At 32.7% G+C, this 21,173-nt stretch overlaps 1 protein-coding gene and 1 long non-coding RNA gene across 11 annotated transcripts in view; one reads left to right on the top strand and one right to left on the bottom strand.

Moving 5' to 3' along the window:
- The window catches only part of LOC142333458 (uncharacterized), a 338,230-nt gene that overhangs the window by 80,391 nt on the left and 236,666 nt on the right, over window positions 1–21,173 (top strand). The window lies entirely within an intron of this gene.
- Window positions 11,727–19,014, bottom strand: LOC142333194 (uncharacterized). The gene is made up of 2 exons (XR_012758550.1): window positions 18,871–19,014; window positions 11,727–11,952 (listed from the first exon to the last, which is right to left on the bottom strand). It is a non-coding gene; the product is annotated as an uncharacterized LOC142333194 (long non-coding RNA).

Here is a 21,173-nt window from a genome sequence, read left to right as displayed (position 1 = left end):
TCTCTGAAAGGAATCATTTTCTTATGTATCCTCTTCCCTGGAAGCTTTTAGTTATAAATACAGACAACATAACTTAATATATACACAAAATCTTATTACATTTGGACCATTCTACTGCTGCTAAAATTTTAATTAAACTAATCCTGCACTTGGTAACCACAACAAAAAGATTATTAGCAAAAGGAAACTATGAAAAGAGTAGAGAGGTTAGATTTTTTATTCCTATTGGTACATAATAAATTTGTCTAGCACTCAGCCCAATGTTATTTTTTTTTCATTTGCATGTGTTGATAAAAAATGATGTTGTAATTTAACTTTTCAAAGGTATAATACAGTTCTTTCATCAGAGAATAATACTTTTTTTAGTTTAATCACATTTCATCATGCTGATTAAGTTGGCTCTCACTTAGTTCATCAAATGTATTTTTCATTTTTCACTCATTAAAAATCTTTTGATCTACTTTTTTTGTTCAAGAAGGCTCCATATCTCTGGACAAATATACATTGAAGACTTACTATGAAATATTTTTATACATTTCTACTTAAGAATTATTTATCCATTGGATTTGTGTGTGCACCACCTTGCTGAACTCAAAAAAAGTATAGATTTCCACCCTTCTTAAAATAATGTGAATCATCTCTGGAGTAATGGTTCAAAAGGCTTCCTACACAATCGCAATTTTTCATTTCATATATAATTATGTTGAGATATTTAGGCCTTGAGTATTCCCCACAATGAATAATCAGATATGGCAAGGTCAGTGCTTGGTGGTAGTCATTGAAATTAGACTGAATTTGCTTGTGAACCACAGCCAGTTTACTAGCATGGAAATTATTCATTTAGGAAATTATGCACTCAAGCAAAATGAGGTGAAGCATCACCTTCCTGTATCCAGACTGTTCCACAATTATCTTGTTTTGAAGTTGATACATTAACCGCCTTTCCATAATTTGCAGATAAGAATCACCATTCATGTATTCTTTAAAATATTTTGATCCAAACAAATATTATGATGTCATCCCAGCTCCTTCTGTGAGATGTGATACATTCCTTTCCAGCTCTCATCCATAATGAGAATTCTCCATTGTTCAGAAAATTACATTCCGCCTCATGAACTGCAATTGAACTGAACATTCAGAAAACAACAATCTTGTTCAGGACACCACATTTAAAATCATGCTAATATGTCTTCTTTCATCCATTATGCAACCTGTCTTAATATCAGAAGGAAATGCAAGTTTCATTTGTTTGAAATTTAATATTAACTTAAATTAACGTTGCTATGTTGGTAATAGTACGTCAGGGAAATATTTTTAATTCTTTATGGTGTGGCTTTGTCAAACTTCTGCAATACTTTTACCACAAACTCATTATTTTTCTTGTAAAATTAACAATTATAACACAACAAAAATGGGCAAATACAGTAGTAATGTTTAAGTTAGGAGATGCAATAACCAACTTAAGAATATGATGTTTGTTATTATAATGCAAAGTTTTCAAAATCAATTACAGTTATATTCCTGTACAGGGAAACTAATCATGCGCCACTCTGAACACAAAATCTATATATATATCTATATATATATATATATATATATATATAAATCTAGCAGCAGTTTTATACCAGCAGTTCCCAAAATCCAAAATTTCAAAATCAATTACAATATATTCCTGTACAGGGAAACTAATCATGCTTTTCCCTTTTATCCACACAACTGGATGTCTGTGTAAAGGGAACAGTATGGGACGACCGGGGGTGACTGAAGAAAATTTTGAATGTGTCAGGGAGTCTTTACTGCAGTTTCTAAAAAATCCATAAAGAAGGCAGCCACAAACTAACAATGTCAGTGTGAAATGTTTTAAGGAAACTTTACATAGTTGGGAACTGCTGGTATCTATATATATATATATATATATATATCTATAATCTATATAAATCTATACATCTGTACACGTATTGAAAAACTAGTTATTCAAACTTATGCCTTTTTTTTATCAAATCAACATTTTTACAATATTTTACTGTAAACTGACAGTTTCCAAAATAGGTCAGAGAGAATAATTTGTGTTTTGTGAAAATTTAAATAAACTGTTATAAGATTAAAAAACAAAATTAAATCAGTAATAGTTCTAAAAATATCAACTGTCTAATATACTAAACGCCATTTGCAATAACTGACCTCCAATAAGTACAATTTATGAACTATCGTAAAATGTATAAGAATATACTGTATACTTTAATAAGCAATAAAAGATGTTCCACAGAGTGTAGAAAGAAGATTATTGGGGTTTTAAAGCTATTTAATATCTCTTAGCATTGACTTACTGTAATAAATCACAAATAAAATGAAATAGTAATTCTTATTGTCTTTCCTTACTAATGTTTGATGTCAGCACCTTTTATCACAGCATACACAACCGACAGGAGAATTCATCCCATCCTTTAATGAGCATGCAGGAGTAATGAAGATGACAGCTGCTTCAATCCTATGCCTCAAATTGGGTAGATAAGTAGGTAGTAGAGATGCATACTCATTTATAAAACCTCAAAGGAGAAAATCACATGGAGTCAGATCAAGTGGCCGAGTAAATCACTATAATCAAGATCTCTCATTGCAATATTTTTATTAAGAAGTCAGCACGCACAGCATATCTGGTAAGCTTCAAAGCCTGTAACAGTTTTTAACAGTACGGATGCATTTGTAAAGTTTCCTTAAAACATTTCACACTGACATTGTTAGTTTGTGGCTGCCTTCTTAATGGATTTTTTAGAAACTGCAGTAAAGACTCCCTGACACATTCAAATTTTCTTCAGTCACTCTCGGTCGTCCCATACTTTTCCCTTTACACAGACATCCAGTTGTATGGATAAAAGGGAAAAGCATGATTAGTTTCCCTGTACAGGAATATAATTGTAATTGATTTTGAAATTTTGGATTTTGGGAACTGCTGGTATAAATATGAATTTTAATCTTTCCTTTAAATGGTTAATCTCTTCTTTATACAAACATAGATTTACAGCATTTCCTTATTCAGAATGTATTAAATGGAATGGGCAAAATTAAGATGCATAAAGTTTCGTCAAAACATTTTGATACTTTACTTCACAATGTGAATACTTTGCAATACACTCAATGTGAAGCAATGCCCTTTTTTTATTAAAAAAATTGATAAAAATTAATTCATAATTAATTCAACAATCTTACGTAAAATATTAGGTTAGAGTAAAAGTCCCTTGATTACTCTTTAAATAAATTGTTTACCAAATAATCCAATAATAAAAACCGATTATTCTACACCGTAAGGTCAAAATTAATATTTGTAACCAGTACACAGGAGTTCACTAAACAGAATACCCTTTATATGGTACCAAGGATATGGTACCCACCCGGTTTCCTATGCCCTAACATCGATAGCAAAGTTCTTTGTCGGACCTCCTGGACACCCGAAAAGACACCCACCCAGGTCTAATTCAGCCAACCGACAACAATTTTTTTGCCAGTAGAGAAGGAACTGCTACTTTTCTTTTGAAATATGACGCTCTTAGGGAAAGGAGATCGATGGTAACCGAATCACCAACAGTACTTAACCAATATTTGTTGCCTGAACATGGGAGTTAGATTTCCTGTTTCTTGGACCCCTACGTGAAGGTCCTCCTCCTGAACTCTGCGCGCCAACAGAATGTTCACCTCATCTGTCGACACAGTGTCCCGAACCGTTCGGAGAAGGTCCGCTTATGATCGTCCCGCCGCCATCACCACCACAGTAGCGGTTGGGGGCCTCACTGATTTCTTTGTCTGGGGTCGACTCCCTTTAGCCTCCAACGAACACCCATCATAGTACATACGAAGCTTAGTGGAGCTCCTCCTGACCAAGCATTCAACCACCTTATGAATGTATTCCCCTAGCTTCCTCGGAGGTCCACAAAAACAAACTCTAGGATTTGCGGCCAACGCTAACCTGGCAGACTCCACGATACGTGAGACCAACCGCTCCTCACCGTCGGAAGAATCGACTGCTACCACGGTGTTCATTCCACTCACTGGTACCACCCCACTAGGCAGATCCTCGGCCCGAGTCGGCCCCGTCCAGGGCATCTCCTCCAACATCTTTGAATCCGTCCAAGATTCCGCACCCTGGGCCAATTCCACTACTCAGGCCAGTCCATCAGCACCAGCAACGTTCTCAAGAACTTCAGTAGCTACTAATGTCTCCTTGGACCATCGATGAAGAATCAACCGAGGAAGATCTCCATCATCCACCTCCTTGTCTAGTGCTTGCTGTACGTCCATGCAAAGTCTTGATCTCAAAGTGGAGCCACTGTCCTCCATCTGGACGACCATCAATTCCATCATCACTGGCGTTTGGGTGGCCATCGTCACAGCCTTCATTGGCGTCCTTGTGCTAGCCGAGGGTAGTTTCTCCAGGACGTTCCAAAACCGTTTAACCATTAACACAAGACCATCCATTTCGAAGGAACAGTCTTTGATTTCCTTCTTCGTGTTAGTATGATTACGCACTCACTCACTCATATCACAGACACATTGAAGAAGACCACGAAGATTGTAAGAGAAACATTTCTCCTCCTCCCAACGTACTCGCTTCCCCGTCACAGCCGACCCATCAACATACTGACCAGACTTCCCAGCACGAGACTTCTTCTGCTCCTCCACTGTCAAGGGAAGAGCCGCAATCTGCGTTTAGATGATATTCTCGCTGATAAAGAAAATTCTACCAGCAAAAGAAGCCAGTGGTGTAGAGGGGCTCAATGTAACTTCCACTATAATCAATATCGCTCAACTCCATATCGCAGCTCGATGCACTATCAGTGCCGCTGTCCCCTAAAAGCACCTCACGGACAACACTTGGCGTCCCATAACACTACCGCCCTTCCAAAAAAATTTAAAAAAATTATTAGTGTAATAAAATTTTATGTAATTTTAAATATGTGTAAATATAATTTAATAGTCATTACATATGTGTATATGTAATAAATTTGGTGAAACATCTGATTATTTAATATTAATTGAAAATTATAAGTTTACAATCTTATTATTTTTGGATTTTGTTTGCAAATTCTTATAAAACCTTTACGTTTATTTAAAAAATAATAATTTTACTTAATTATTTGAAAGAAAAATATAATATATTTTTGAATTTTATTCATTTGAAAGTGATTGTTGAAAATTTTTTTCACTTATGTGTAATATGCACAAGATTTCTGGTGTGTATTTTAGATTTCTGGTATGTTGCATAAATAAAAGTTAATAAAAATTAAACTATTCTGTTTAGTGAACTCCTCTGTACTGGTTACAAATATTAATTGTAGAATAATCGGTTTTTATTATTGGATTATTTGGTAAACAATTTATTTAAAGAGTAATCAAGGGACTTTTACTCTAACCTAATATTTTACGTAAGATTGTTGAATTAATTATTGTATAAATATTTGATAATAAAAATTAATATTTTAGCAATTGTGTAACTATCCACTTTTATTAAAGAATTGGAGGATCGTATCTCACTTTCAAATGAAATAACTTTAAATGAAGTGCAGAAAAAATGTGATATGTAATTTAATAGACATACAAGGAAGTCATGTGGTGTCCACATCAGATTTTTTGTAAACTTATGCTTATTAGATTAGGTTTTCTTTTTTAATATATTGTGTTATTGTGTACTATATCAGTTTTAATTTATTGAAAATGCTCTTTTCTGTCTCATTTTTCAGATATAGTGTAATAAAATTATACTAAACTGTTTACTTTTCTTATATGCACATTTATTTTTCCATTATAAACATCCTCCCATCAGTAAGAAAAAAAATGTGCTATTTTGATTATAATATAGAATTCTACTTGCGTCATTTCTTATCCTTTCTTTGAACTATAAAGAAAATGATTTGAAGAATTTGTGAGCTTAATCATTTATTTTTTGGTAGATAGATATGATATTAATGTTTTATTTTTTTTTGTAACGAATGAAGAATACATGTACAAAATAGTTAGCTACTAGTTAGTTAACAGACCGAAATTGTTTGTGCGTAATTCCATTCAGCTATGATAAGATGTTATTATTATTGAAAATTTTACAATTATGTTTAATATGTTGTAATAAATTTTATATTTTTAAATCTGATTTGTGTTGTACAGGAAATGTTAAACATCTTAAAGTGACTTCTAATTAGTCGCACAGTCATTTGCATGTTGTACAGTTTTATTATTTTTGTTGCTAAAAATATTTATTCTGTTTATCAACCTTTTAAAAAAATTTATAAAAGAAAAAGAAAATGATAAATAGCTGTGTTTCCAGTTAAACTTATAATTTTCAATTAATATTAAATAATCAGATGTTTCACCAAATTTATTACATATACACATATGTAATGACTATTAAATTATATTTACACATATTTAAAATTACATAAAATTTTATTACACTAATAATTTTTTTAAATTTTTTTGGAAGGGCGGTAGTGTTATGGGACGCCAAGTGTTGTCCGTGAGGTGCTTTTAGGGGACAGCGGCACTGATAGTGCATCGAGCTGCGATATGGAGTTGAGCGATATTGATTATAGTGGAAGTTACATTGAGCCCCTCTACACCACTGGCTTCTTTTGCTGGTAGAATTTTCTTTATCAGCGAGAATATCATCTAAACGCAGATTGCGGCTCTTCCCTTGACAGTGGAGGAGCAGAAGAAGTCTCGTGCTGGGAAGTCTGGTCAGTATGTTGATGGGTCGGCTGTGACGGGGAAGCGAGTACGTTGGGAGGAGGAGAAATGTTTCTCTTACAATCTTCGTGGTCTTCTTCAATGTGTCTGTGATATGAGTGAGTGAGTGCGTAATCATACTAACACGAAGAAGGAAATCAAAGACTGTTCCTTCGAAATGGATGGTCTTGTGTTAATGGTTAAACGGTTTTGGAACGTCCTGGAGAAACTACCCTCGGCTAGCACAAGGACGCCAATGAAGGCTGTGACGATGGCCACCCAAACGCCAGTGATGATGGAATTGATGGTCGTCCAGATGGAGGACAGTGGCTCCACTTTGAGATCAAGACTTTGCATGGACGTACAGCAAGCACTAGACAAGGAGGTGGATGATGGAGATCTTCCTCGGTTGATTCTTCATCGATGGTCCAAGGAGACATTAGTAGCTACTGAAGTTCTTGAGAACGTTGCTGGTGCTGATGGACTGGCCTGAGTAGTGGAATTGGCCCAGGGTGCGGAATCTTGGACGGATTCAAAGATGTTGGAGGAGATGCCCTGGACGGGGCCGACTCGGGCCGAGGATCTGCCTAGTGGGGTGGTACCAGTGAGTGGAATGAACACCGTGGTAGCAGTCGATTCTTCCGACGGTGAGGAGCGGTTGGTCTCACGTATCGTGGAGTCTGCCAGGTTAGCGTTGGCCGCAAATCCTAGAGTTTGTTTTTGTGGACCTCCGAGGAAGCTAGGGGAATACATTCATAAGGTGGTTGAATGCTTGGTCAGGAGGAGCTCCACTAAGCTTCGTATGTACTATGATGGGTGTTCGTTGGAGGCTAAAGGGAGTCGACCCCAGACAAAGAAATCAGTGAGGCCCCCAACCGCTACTGTGGTGGTGATGGCGGCGGGACGATCATAAGCGGACCTTCTCCGAACGGTTCGGGACACTGTGTCGACAGATGAGGTGAACATTCTGTTGGCGCGCAGAGTTCAGGAGGAGGACCTTCACGTAGGGGTCCAAGAAACAGGAAATCTAACTCCCATGTTCAGGCAACAAATATTGGTTAAGTACTGTTGGTGATTCGGTTACCATCGATCTCCTTTCCCTAAGAGCGTCATATTTCAAAAGAAAAGTAGCAGTTCCTTCTCTACTGGCAAAAAAATTGTTGTCGGTTGGCTGAATTAGACCTGGGTGGGTGTCTTTTCGGGTGTCCAGGAGGTCCGACAAAGAACTTTGCTATCGATGTTAGGGCATAGGAAACCGGGTGGGTACCATATCCTTGGTACCATATAAAGGGTATTCTGTTTAGTGAACTCCTGTGTACTGGTTACAAATATTAATTTTGACCTTACGGTGTAGAATAATCGGTTTTTATTATTGGATTATTTGGTAAACAATTTATTTAAAGAGTAATCAAGGGACTTTTACTCTAACCTAATATTTTACGTAAGATTGTTGAATTAATTATGAATTAATTTTTATCAATTTTTTTAATAAAAAAAGGGCATTGCTTCACATTGAGTGTATTGCAAAGTATTCACATTGTGAAGTAAAGTATCAAAATGTTTTGACGAAACTTTATGCATCTTAATTTTGCCCATTCCATTTAATACATTCTGAATAAGGAAATGCTGTAAATCTATGTTTGTATAAAGAAGAGATTAACCATTTAAAGGAAAGATTAAAATTCATATTTATACCAGCAGTTCCCAAAATCCAAAATTTCAAAATCAATTACAATTATATTCCTGTACAGGGAAACTAATCATGCTTTTCCCTTTTATCCATACAACTGGATGTCTGTGTAAAGGGAAAAGTATGGGACGACCGAGAGTGACTGAAGAAAATTTGAATGTGTCAGGGAGTCTTTACTGCAGTTTCTAAAAAATCCATTAAGAAGGCAGCCACAAACTAACAATGTCAGTGTGAAATGTTTTAAGGAAACTTTACAAATGCATCCGTACTGTTAAAAACTGTTACAGGCTTTGAAGCTTACCAGATATGCTGTGCGTGCTGACTTCTTAATAAAAATATTGCAATGAGAGATCTTGATTATAGTGATTTACTCGGCCACTTGATCTGACTCCATGTGATTTTCTCCTTTGAGGTTTTATAAATGAGTATGCATCTCTACTACCTACTTATCTACCCAATTTGAGGCATAGGATTGAAGCAGCTGTCATCTTCATTACTCCTGCATGCTCATTAAAGGATGGGATGAATTCTCCTGTCGGTTGTGTATGCTGTGATAAAAGGTGCTGACATCAAACATTAGTAAGGAAAGACAATAAGAATTACTATTTCATTTTATTTGTGATTTATTACAGTAAGTCAATGCTAAGAGATATTAAATAGCTTTAAAACCCCAATAATCTTCTTTCTACACTCTGTGGAACATCTTTTATTGCTTATTAAAGTATACAGTATATTCTTATACATTTTACGATAGTTCATAAATTGTACTTATTGGAGGTCAGTTATTGCAAATGGCGTTTAGTATATTAGACAGTTGATATTTTTAGAACTATTACTGATTTAATTTTGTTTTTTAATCTTATAACAGTTTATTTAAATTTTCACAAAACACAAATTATTCTCTCTGACCTATTTTGGAAACTGTCAGTTTACAGTAAAATATTGTAAAAATGTTGATTTGATAAAAAAAAGGCATAAGTTTGAATAACTAGTTTTTCAATACGTGTACAGATGTATAGATTTATATAGATTATAGATATATATATATATATATATAGATACCAGCAGTTCCCAACTATGTAAAGTTTCCTTAAAACATTTCACACTGACATTGTTAGTTTGTGGCTGCCTTCTTTATGGATTTTTTAGAAACTGCAGTAAAGACTCCCTGACACATTCAAAATTTTCTTCAGTCACCCCCGGTCGTCCCATACTGTTCCCTTTACACAGACATCCAGTTGTGTGGATAAAAGGGAAAAGCATGATTAGTTTCCCTGTACAGGAATATATTGTAATTGATTTTGAAATTTTGGATTTTGGGAACTGCTGGTATAAAACTGCTGCTAGATTTATATATATATATATATATATATATAGATATATATATAGATTTTGTGTTCAGAGTGGCGCATGATTAGTTTCCCTGTACAGGAATATAACTGTAATTGATTTTGAAAACTTTGCATTATAATAACAAACATCATATTCTTAAGTTGGTTATTGCATCTCCTAACTTAAACATTACTACTGTATTTGCCCATTTTTGTTGTGTTATAATTGTTAATTTTACAAGAAAAATAATGAGTTTGTGGTAAAAGTATTGCAGAAGTTTGACAAAGCCACACCATAAAGAATTAAAAATATTTCCCTGACGTACTATTACCAACATAGCAACGTTAATTTAAGTTAATATTAAATTTCAAACAAATGAAACTTGCATTTCCTTCTGATATTAAGACAGGTTGCATAATGGATGAAAGAAGACATATTAGCATGATTTTAAATGTGGTGTCCTGAACAAGATTGTTGTTTTCTGAATGTTCAGTTCAATTGCAGTTCATGAGGCGGAATGTAATTTTCTGAACAATGGAGAATTCTCATTATGGATGAGAGCTGGAAAGGAATGTATCACATCTCACAGAAGGAGCTGGGATGACATCATAATATTTGTTTGGATCAAAATATTTTAAAGAATACATGAATGGTGATTCTTATCTGCAAATTATGGAAAGGCGGTTAATGTATCAACTTCAAAACAAGATAATTGTGGAACAGTCTGGATACAGGAAGGTGATGCTTCACCTCATTTTGCTTGAGTGCATAATTTCCTAAATGAATAATTTCCATGCTAGTAAACTGGCTGTGGTTCACAAGCAAATTCAGTCTAATTTCAATGACTACCACCAAGCACTGACCTTGCCATATCTGATTATTCATTGTGGGGAATACTCAAGGCCTAAATATCTCAACATAATTATATATGAAATGAAAAATTGCGATTGTGTAGGAAGCCTTTTGAACCATTACTCCAGAGATGATTCACATTATTTTAAGAAGGGTGGAAATCTATACTTTTTTTGAGTTCAGCAAGGTGGTGCACACACAAATCCAATGGATAAATAATTCTTAAGTAGAAATGTATAAAAATATTTCATAGTAAGTCTTCAATGTATATTTGTCCAGAGATATGGAGCCTTCTTGAACAAAAAAAGTAGATCAAAAGATTTTTAATGAGTGAAAAATGAAAAATACATTTGATGAACTAAGTGAGAGCCAACTTAATCAGCATGATGAAATGTGATTAAACTAAAAAAAGTATTATTCTCTGATGAAAGAACTGTATTATACCTTTGAAAAGTTAAATTACAACATCATTTTTTATCAACACATGCAAATGAAAAAAAAATAACATTGGGCTGAGTGCTAGACAAATTTATTATGTACCAATAGGAATAAAAAATCTAACCTCTCTACTCTTTTCATAGTTTCCTTTTGCTAATAATCTTTTTGTTGTGGTTACCAAGTGCAGGATTAGTTTAATTAAAATTTTAGCAGCAGTAGAATGGTCCAAATGTAATAAGATTTTGTGTATATATTAAGTTATGTTGTCTGTATTTATAACTAAAAGCTTCCAGGGAAGAGGATACATAAGAAAATGATTCCTTTCAGAGATATTTTGTGTGAATGTTTACAGCACACAGGATTAATTGAATTGTACAGGACTGTGCTTATATAAGATCTCTCTTGACACTTTGCTTTTGAGTATGAATTATACACGCATCATTAAATAATCAAAGTTCAAAGAATTCATTGTGATGGTAATATGTTTTGTTTATATATATATATATATTTTATAAACTATCCTCAGCCTGTGAAGTTGTGCTTACACTATTTTGGGATTGTTGCTAGCCAGTCAGCAGAAGCATGTTGATGCTGTGAACACATTGCATTGTAAAGTTCTCTAGATGGTTTGCTGTTTTGCTTCAGAATTAAAAAAAAAAAAAAGAAACAGTTAAAGGATAGTTAATAAAGCACTCTCTGTTACTTTTGTTTTTATTGTAACAATAAAATTTTAATTTGATATATAATTACACTTTTAATTTATTTTCTTTTAAATTTTTTATGGGATGCAAGATTTAATTTTGTAACAGCTGTAGGATGTTGCTTCTATTAAACAGAATCACTCATCAAGAGCATTTTCAACGCTTCCCACCGTAAGTCACTTTTGCTTTACCAAACTTGTATAAAAAGTGTTGTTCTAAATTATAATCCTAAAACACATTTAAAATGAAGTAATGTACAATTTAATGTATTATATTGTTCATAATTAAGAGACATATTTTTGAGAGGTTTTTATTGAAAAACAGATAATAATCAGTCATTTGCAAAGTAATAATTCAGTACATTAACCTTTTTGATACTGATAGAACTAATACTTATAAGAAATTTAAATGATAGAAGCATCAAATACAAGTGGCAGAAAATTGTTAAAGTATTTTGCAAATTTTTCATAATTAAGGTAACAATTAGTGCACTTTATGTGAAATAGTATCATTTATAATCTATTTGCATTGCCTTTAATGTTACAGCATTTTAAGAATTTTTAATGGGGTAGTTTCTTTTTCTGATTGCTTGGAGTTGGAAATTTCCTTGGAGAATATTTATTTATTAACATTTATTTCTGTTTAGCCTCTAGAACCACCATAAAGTATATTTCAGAGAATGGATAGAGGTGATATGATTGAATGTAAATGAAGTGTCATCTTGTATAGTTTCAGGTTGACCAGTAATAATGTAATAATAATAATAATAATAATAATAATAATAATAATAATAATAATAATAATAATAATGTAATTAATAACGTTTAATTTGATTACTCCTTGAGTAGTTAAGTGTAATCGCATGGTATTTTTGTTTATTGCTGCCACTGTATCCAAATATATGCATTCTTTTACATTGCTCCAATATGTCTACATATTGCAATTATTCCAGATGTCCAGTACCCCTTGAATTTCCTGTTGATTTTCACAGTGACCATATTATGAAGCCAGTAATAATAATGTAAAATGATATTTCTTCCGTATCTTTTTGCTTCAATCTTTTTCTTATATCATCCATAGCTGTTAAAATAGCAACACTGTTTACTATTTATAAGCTGTGGAATATTACTCTCCTGGGCTAAAGTTTGTTAAATCCAAATCTCTTCAGTTTGAAATAAATACTTTTCTTTCTTTTTTTTAATATACATATAATTATAATTTTTTCCTAATTTTCTTTTCTTTGGTCTTTTAAGAATAACATTTACTTGGGCTACAAGTGACTACAGGTATGTTGTGACCTTGACTAGTCCAACTAGTCAAGTTGGACTACAAGTCACTCAAAAACATTAAATTATATTTTCACAAAAGCTACAAATGAAATAAAAATTTTTAAATGTCGTAAATTTTGAATATCTCATTATTTAAATTAATGCAAATTTTGTCTGATATAACTTACTAGAAGTCAGAAATTTAAATATAGTAAGTACAATGACAGTATACATAATGAAGAAGGTTAGCTAAAGCACTGATACACAGGTATTAGTTATTTAAAGGGACGACTATAGGACAAATTCCTTGCCCAAAGTGGATGTTATAGGAAATTATTTATTTTCATTCACTTTAATGTAGCATTTTAAAACCATTATATTAATATATCTAAGATACTTTGTGTATATAAAAGCCATTAAATTTCATTTTCTGTTGTTACAACTACTGCTTAATCTAAAAGTGCCCAAACTGTATATATTTTTTAAAAATTCTGTTGAATATATGATTTATTTGTGCTGATTCATCTTTGTAAACACAACTGTTATATTTATGATTGCATTCATAGAAGTACACAGTGAATTTGATAAATGTTGCATTGGCACTATTTCTTTTTCAGCTTTTCAAATGAAAGGAATGTTACAACATAAAAGAGCATAGCGTTTATGATTTTTCATACTATTGCTGAATGATTATATGTTAAGTTATATTATAATAATAAAAGACATACATTATTTTCTTTTATTTTAATAAATTCAATGAATCAATGAAGAAACTATTGTAATGTTCCTTAAACAGATCAGATACACATGTGAGTTAATATGATGAAGAGTAGTTAATTGAATCTAGCCCATCGGGTTGGTCTGCTGGTTAACTTGTCGCAAATCAGCTGATTTCAAAGTCAAGAGTTCTAAGGTTTAAATCCAAGTAAAGACAGTTACTTTTATATGGATTTGAATACTAGATCATGGATACCAGTGTTCTTTGGTTGTTGGGTTTCAATTAACCACACATCTCTGGAATGGTCAACCTGTGAATGTACAAACTACACTTCATTTACATTCATATATTTCATCCTCTGAAGTAATAATACCTTATGGTGGTTCCAGAGGCTAATCAGAAGAAGAGAAAGAGAGAGTTAATTGAATCTGTGATGTAAGTTAAAATCATCTACCTGTAAGGTATGAATCTAGTATGTAAAAAAAAAAAACAAAAGATTCTTTGATTTGAAAAGTGACTTGAACTTCTCACCAAGTTAAATGATTATATCAAGGATGTTGGAAGTTTGTCAAATATGACAAATGAAAAAAATACAGCAGAATAAAGGAAATTCTTAAAAATAAAAGGGATTAAATTAATTGTTGTTTTAACTTGTTCTTCAACAGGATGCTAAGTTTGAAAGCTAAACAGATGTATTACTGCTAACTCATCATCATTGTCATATGCTATATGGTCCTTGCACTCTGTACGATTTCTATTGGTTTATATTTTCACCTAAAAATTTTAGTCTTTGTAGATCCAATCTCTTTTAATTTTTATCATTCTTGATCTTTAAGCTTCTCTTCTTTGCACCTTCTGCTGATCCCTGTAGCACTGTTTTAGTCAATTTTTCTCATCACGATATCTCTTGGCCGATTAGCTTTCCTATTCTGGTAGCTTTCCTATTCCATGTTCTAATTAAGATTCTAAACTAGTTCACTCTCCTCATTACTTTTTCATTTTCTGATTGATGCTTCTACTTCATCACATTTGTACTTGATCATTTACAGGAAAACTATGTGGTTTTCTATTAGATCAATACACCTTTATTGTTTATTTCTTCCACCTTTTAAGTATATCCATTTTACTTTTTCCTTTTTTTTTTACACATAATTCATATTATCCATTTCTTTTTAAATTTTTTCTATCTGATAATTAATCTGCAAGACATTTCTCATTTGCTTTTTGAATCTTATTGATTCATTATTCAATTTGCTGTAGAGCATCTCAACTTCTTCAATCACCTATCTGGTAACCGATGGCTTCCTTATTTTTCTTCCCTTAATAAAGTTAATTGTTCTATTCCATTGCTATTTTTATGGCTTCTTTAATATTCAGTAAAAATTCATTTGAGAAGCAGCTTTCTGCATTTCTTCTTTCCAATTCTTAAACTATCTTCTCTTATCCAAACTAACTTAGTTAATATGAACTAATATCTGTTTCGGTTTCGCCTGGAAGCTGATGAGCTGTGCATCTGTGGGAACGTCCAGTTAAATGAACAACTGATGTTTGACTGCCCTGCTCTTGGGGAAGCCAGAGAATGGGCCACCCTGGAACTTAGAGATCAAGGGGAAAATTGGCTACTCATAAGCAGCGAGTCAATGTGGCGATAGCCGCATTGTCGGACCATGTGGAAGTTCCTTGATGCAGTTGGTTTGTTCAGCCAACAGTGAATTGCTGTCTAGACAAAGTAAATTTTAATTTATGGTTGTCATATATATTTTTATTTTTTATTTGACGGGTTGTGCCTACCCATTTTAATAAATATATGACAAGTGAGCAGTTGGGACACATAAGCTGGTGGTGTATGGTCCGCTCACGCTGTTAGATTAGCTCTAGAAGCTAGTTAGGACACTGGTTGCTAAACTATTTCGAGGCTCAGTAGCTTTTGTGGCATAGACTTTCAGTCTTAAGCATTAGGGTGACTGAATGGGGTAGTGGCAGGAGAAATGCCAAACAAATCAAATTCTCTCTTATCCAGTTGATGCAATTTGTTCCACCCTCCATTTAGTTAATTTCTTAGCTCTTTTAACCCCCTTCAATATTACTTTTATTTCTACTACCAGAAGTACAGTGCATTTTGCACTGGAATTATGGGAGTGTAATGAAAAAACTTTCTTAATTATTACTTTGCATTTTTATTTCATTATTTTATAGAAATGGATATTACAATAACTGGAATAGTTTATAAAAGGTGTTGAAAATGACCTCTTCAAACATTAATACCACATGGCTTACATTTCAATTTGTTTTCATACTTTTTAACTAACTGATGTACTGGAATGTCTTGTATGAATGCCGTTATTGCAGTTTTTAATTTGTCAATTGTGTGTGGTCTGTTGCAATACACTGCTCTTTTTGCTCCTCCCATAGAAAGTGATATGGGGGAGTCAGACTGGGAAATTGTCCAGGCCAAAAACCCCTCAAAATGATTTGTTTACGAAAGATATTTCATAAGAAATCATTGGCCTATTAGCTGTGGCACCATCTTTTGGAATATAGCCGTGATTAATTTCCGCCTCGTTTAACTGACTAATGAGGGTTAAAACAGCACAATAATAATAACTATCAACTGTATTTTCAAAAACGATTGGACTCACAATGCGCATTCTGTCCACATCACACTTGTCTCCAATTTTTGCATCATCTTAAGATTGTTCATGCATCTTAAGATTGCATGAACAATCTTAATAAGAGGTTAATACTCAACCACACTTGTTTATTTTGTAATTTAATATATCCTCCCAGTTGAAACCACTCTTTCTGTAAAAAACATAACCTTTAGTATATCTACGCAATTTCAGTCAATAAAACGTTTAAACCATTTACAATAATATAGTCTTTTGACATGATCTGTTGGTTTCAGTTCTTGAGCACACATTACTTTGTAGGGTAAGAGATTCAGTTCTTTTCTTACACCTTTATGTGCATCAGCAAGTCTAATATCTTGCTGCTGTGCAAACTTACGCATTAGCTTTGATGGACTTTCAGCCATAGCATCTGAAATATCTGTTTGTTAATTTAGGTGGTCTTCCACTTTGATCAGTGTCTTCAACAGAAATTGTTGCCAAAAAATTTTTCAACAAGAGTTTGAAATGCATTGTAGTGAGGAACTTTTCAGAAAAATTGTTGTTCACTAAATCAGTACACTTGTCACCTTTATGAAAGGCATGTTCAACGTCTTTCATGAAAAGTGTATTTCTCTATCAAAAGAATCATTACTTTTTTCACAACTATTGATTTAAAGTATGTTTGGGTACCCTTTAGCACCAATTGCTTTATTATTATTCTACAACAATGTTTATATTACTCTTCCATAATTTGCTCTTTCTCTCAATACAGTATTTCAATTGTACCATCTTCACATTGATTAGTTGGCATATAAACTTGTATTAAAAGCAAGTCTCTGGGTTTATGCTTATTCTGACAGCAGTTTTCCTATCATTACTAAAAACTGTCCTAGTACATGCTATTTCTTTTTTTTAGTATTATTCCTACATCACTTCTTCCTTTTTATTTCCTGAATTGTAACATCATCCTCTAATAACCTCCTCCTTTTTTTCTCATTGCATTTTATTTACTCCAATTCCATTACTACTATATTTACGTTAATCTCTGTTTTAAAATTTTCTAACTTCTTTGTTTGCAAAAATCTTTATTCATTACATGTACTTCTACGTTCTTCCTGTCCATATTTTGCTAACTTCCAGTTGCTGATTACCTAAACCAAGTTGATAAAAACACAATATTTATAGTTATTCATTTCAATTCATTAAAATTCACTATCGCATTCAGAAGTAAGACCAAAAAAATCAGGAAAAAATGTCCCAACTTAAAATTCATTACAAGTTCCTCTTTGCGCTCTATAATACATGTGGTTTCTAATATTCTGGCTCTCACAATGTTTATATTCTTGAAAACACTGCATAAACCACTCTACATTATTCTGTTCCACATGTATCAGTGAGTATAAAAATCTTCAACAATTTAAAAACTGAGTATAATATTTACATTTCAGGCAAGTAATACAAAGAGTACATCGTAATATTAAATCCTAACACTAAATATTTATACTTCCTATTCTTCCACCAGTTAACCTTCATTAAGTAGTTAATTCCTTTTTCTACAATCACTTTCATTTCAGTATCCTCTTTAAAACCACCCTTACTTTATACCCTAGCATTCATTATGACTTTTCAGCACCGTCCTTGTTACTTAACTACAGTTTTAATTTACTCATTGGGCAATCACTGTTCTATTCACTGCTAAATGATCATTGACAAAAAACATACTAAACGATCTATTATCAATACTATCTTTTAGAGCTATAATTCAGTAATCTCTTCCTGCATGTTCAACAACAAAGACCTTCTTGCCATGTATCTGGATAAAAGTCATTATGGGTTATTTATTTATTATTTGAGTAATTCAAATCATCATCTGAATTGCCTATGTGAGGTATACTAAGTCTGTTACTTTAGCAGCTCCTAAACCACGCACATGTTTATCAAGAGCCTCTTAAAGTTTTTGACAGGAATTGTGCACAATAGGTGTACGAGAATGCATCTTGTCCCAGCATATTGACTAATACAACTGGTTTTGTCATTTTTTGTTTCCCATAACAGTTTTGAAGAACTGCGGGAGTTGTCTCTTTTCCCAGCATTTGTTAATAATTCATACTGCGTAGATAAATTGGTATCAATATTGTAAGTAAATTGCATTCGTTTTATTACAACACAAATTACAGTCACAAATAAAATCAATAGTTTTTTTTTAATACCACATAAATGCAGGAATGAAAAAGTACTAAACTCTACCGACCAAATTCTAATGAATACGCTACAAAATTTTCATCAATGTCTATCGAGTGACAATGATGGATTAAAGAAATTGAAAATGTATTGATCGTTTTTTTTTAAAGAAAGGACACTGTGTTTTTTTTTAATTGCAGTGACCATTGTCATATATAGGTTGTACTATCTTAATAAAATAGTTTACTAAATGGGAAGTGTTTTTAAAATTTTTTTACACAAAATATACAATCTAAATCATTACAAGTAAAAATTTTGTTATATTGCTATTAACCATGAAGAGAAGGCTAATCAGATATTTAAAACTTACATAATTGTTAATATAGTAATGTTGCAAACAGTATGTAAGACCAATACATTTAGGTGTTGCAAATGCAGTTTTTTTATACTGATAACCACTGATGGTGAAGTTAAATATTTTGTATTGTGTAATTTGGTTCTGTAAAAAGACCTGCAACTGAATAGTTTTAGACATTAGAAATAAATAATTAAAAGATATTTACATTAACGTAAATTAAGATATTAAATAAGATACCTAAAAAAAATAATGGTCATGGGAATTAATAACATAAATAAATACATTCTTTAAACAATAAGTGCATTTGATGTAATAATTTATGACTGATATAACAAAGTTGTGTTTATAAAATATACACAATAAACATGTAATGTGTGTTTAAGTATGGAACCTACAGTCCTAGTTTGAAATAGTACGGCAACAAAGTATGTTAAAGAGTCACAGGTAGATCCATAGTCAAAGATGTACTGATCAAATCCCAAAAAACCAGGATACATCAACTCAAGCTGATCCTCATGTCTTCGGTATCGATCCAACAGTAATTTGGCTGAACACTATTTTAGAGCTTCACTACTACATTATTTTACAGTCATTTGGACTTGAAGAATTTTAGAACCTTCACATGAATTTTAAAACGTTTAGAACTACATAAACTGAATATAAACTACTTAACCAAACCCTAAATGTAGCAGTATGTTTATTAAATACAATTTCGAGATAAAGTTATCAAAGAAAATAGAGAGAAGAAATATAACCAAACTAGAATTAGTTCTATTAAAGAGTAGTCAGTAATTTGATCTATGATATTAAAACAGAATAAACTTTGTTCTTAATAAATTAGGGTTTAAAATATTACTCTAACACTACCAATACCAAGAAATTAGCTTTATGTAGTAACTTGTTATATTATTATCTGTCTCATTTAATACACAAATCTTTTCAAGGCATCCTCATTCTTACTTATTTGTACTTAAAATCCGCAAAAAAAAATCATCACTGTTTAAAAAACAAGTAATACGGTTACTTTATTTATAAAAAAATAAACCTCTGGGAACAAGATGGCAAGTGCAGTTGCATAATAACATAGGCAGTAGCCAGGATTTTCTCCAGGGGGGAAAATATGATAATGTTTTTTGTTAAAAAATGGTTTTATTTGAACATTTGAAAACGCCAAAAGTAATTATTGCAATGCTATTCGAACCTATCTACATCATAATTCAGCACTAGCCTATGAGACTTCAGTATTAATCCTGACAAAATTTGTTTCTCAAATTTATCTTTAATTCCAGAACCTTCTTTTTATGCACATTCATCATGCAAAGACCGACAAACTGTATTTCTGTCATTGTTGACTGTAACCAAGTTATTGTCCTGTGTAAGGTGCTGAAGGATCGTTCGATAGTAAACGTTGTGCAAGTGTACTTTCAACAACCGCATTTCCACGATGTCTTCTCATGAGGAAGTTATGATGTCAATGATTTTTTTTTGTGATTTTCATACTGAAGTAAGTCCATACTTGTTAACTGATGATCATGTACCACCAGTTCCAGTAATTCTAAATATTTTACTATGAGACCAACACTAACAATGAACTTCTGATTTTGGAGCAGCATAATGCATTTGAAAACCGTTTTTTTCGTTGCATTGTTACCATCTGTTACCATGTTGTTACCATCGTTTTTTCAAACGCCATAACAATTTGCACATAATGTTTCTTGAATGTTGCGATACTTTTTTATTTTTGAGACCAACGGATTTTACAGACCATTGTTATATTTGGTATGCATTTTGGATGAAGGGCTTATTCTACAAAGAATCTTATTATTTCTTTTAATGTGAAGGCCGCATGTTGTATTACTTTTAATTCATTTGAGCTGTTTACAACTAAGTTCAGTTTGTGACTAGCACAGAAATGTATAATGCTCTCGTATTGTTTTGTTGAATAATTTTCTGGTGGACTCCACCGTCCTTCCCTGCTGTACTGGAACATCCATCATATCCTTGTCCAATGCACTAATCTGGATCAAGCCTACCTTTTCTACAAAAATGTTAGTTGCAGATGCTACAGATTTTGCATCGTGTCAGTCAACTCTACAAAACCAGATATTCCTCACGAACCATCATCTTTTCGTAGTCAAAAATCTAATCTCAATGGAAAGTTGCTCTTTCCCTAATATGCCGGTGTCTTGTGTATCAGGATACTGTAAGCACATGCTTTATTTATGTCAGTAGTGATGACGTCTCCAGTGACATCCCCACATAGGCTGATCATTTCATTTTGAATCCATGGTGGCAAGTGGGATTTTTTGTGCTCT

The sequence above is a fragment of the Lycorma delicatula genome, chromosome 12 (assembly GCF_047948215.1).
Source record: "Lycorma delicatula isolate Av1 chromosome 12, ASM4794821v1, whole genome shotgun sequence".
Taxonomy (NCBI): domain Eukaryota; kingdom Metazoa; phylum Arthropoda; class Insecta; order Hemiptera; family Fulgoridae; genus Lycorma; species Lycorma delicatula.
Note: the sequence above shows the minus strand (reverse complement) of the source record. Positions and strands in the feature narration are given on the sequence as shown.